Genomic DNA, 1546 nt, shown 5'->3' with positions numbered 1-1546 from the left:
ATAGTATATTTACCGAGGTAAATCCGCTTTCTTGACGATAAGATATCTAAATAATGTATTTACCGAGTAAAGCCGTTTTCTTGACGATAAGATATCTAAATAGTTTATTTACCGAGGTAAATCCGCTTTCTTGACGATAAGATATCTAAATAGTATATTTACCGAGGTAAAGCCGTTTTCTTGACGATAAGATATCTAAATAGTTTATTTACCGAGTAAAGCCGTTTTATTGACGATAAGATATCTAAATAGTTTATTTACCGAGGTAAATCCGCTTTCTTCAAACGTGTTCTTCAGATCGTTGTTAACCCAGAAGGCATTTACACTCCTGTTTTGGTGAGCCAGATATAAGAGTAAACTCAAAAAAAAGCATGTAGAAACATATGTCTTTGAGCACTGCCATCATTTCGCGCTCCTTTAGTCGCTGTTCTCTTGCCTTGCGAAGAACTTCGGGATCCATAGGAGCGATCGCAATCTTCGTTCGATGTCCTACCAGGAAAAGATGTCGATAAATATCGTGGAGTAGTAATTTCTAAAGGGCTCTTACATACAAGAAAGTCAAAGAAAATTGAGAGTTTTAGAGTTTCTATTTTGTTTTTGAAAGAGGCGGAAAACGGGAATTATACATATCCTAACGATATGTTTGTTTTGAATTTCGCGCAAAGCTACACGAGGGCTATCTGCGCTAGCCATCCCTAATTTAACAGTGTAAGACTAGAGGGAAGGCAGGTAGTCATCACCACCCACCGCCAACTCTTTATTCTCGATATCATCGGTTATATTCTAAATTTACATTTTTGAGTAATTTGGTTTCGGTTGTTAAGCTACACATTAGGCTATCTGTACCCTGCACATCACGGGTATCGAAACCCAATTTTTAGTGATATTTTAGGTATGTTAGTTATGCGGTAACATAAGAAATTGTTTTTAAGTTTCGTAGATTTTTGTGACGATTGTAATAACAATGTGTTGTTGTTTTTTGAATTAAATATTTTTTGGATATTTTGTAGTTATGCGTGTCACAACTTTTTGACCAATGGATTATGTTGCTTTAAAGAATAGCCACACGGGAACTTTCTTTAATACAAAACGTTACTCCAAGGAATCACTCAAAAGTAACTTATTGTAAGTGAATAATCTCAGGTAAGTGTTTGAGAGTTTTTGGTTGAGTTTGTTATTTACGTGGTCAGTCAAAATAATCTGATAATTAGTAAACAATGATCTTATTACGGGGGGTAGTTTATCTTCGTGTATTTACGTTGATGATTTTTAAAATATAAAGAAACTATGCTTGTCTATTTAACCATACAACTAATGGCCAGGTGGTTAGGGAGCTCGACTCGCAATCTGCGGGTCACGGGTTCGAATCCCCGTCCTTTCAGCCGTGGGGGCGTTATACTGTGACGGTCTATCCCACTACTCGTTGGTGAAAGAGTAGCCCAAGCGTTGGCGGTAGGTGGTGATGACTAGCTGCCTTCCTTCTAGTATTTCACTGCTAAATTGGGACGCTAGCGCAGATAGCTCTCGTCTAGCTTTGTGGTGATGA

At 37.6% G+C, this 1546-nt stretch overlaps 1 pseudogene; it reads right to left on the bottom strand.

Annotated features, from left to right (window-relative positions):
- Nucleotides 1–1546, bottom strand: part of LOC106471642 — a 50412-nt pseudogene that overhangs the window by 16767 nt on the left and 32099 nt on the right.

This window comes from Limulus polyphemus, unplaced genomic scaffold, assembly GCF_000517525.1.
Source record: "Limulus polyphemus unplaced genomic scaffold, Limulus_polyphemus-2.1.2 Scaffold4751, whole genome shotgun sequence".
NCBI lineage: Eukaryota > Metazoa > Arthropoda > Merostomata > Xiphosura > Limulidae > Limulus > Limulus polyphemus.
Note: the sequence above shows the minus strand (reverse complement) of the source record. Positions and strands in the feature narration are given on the sequence as shown.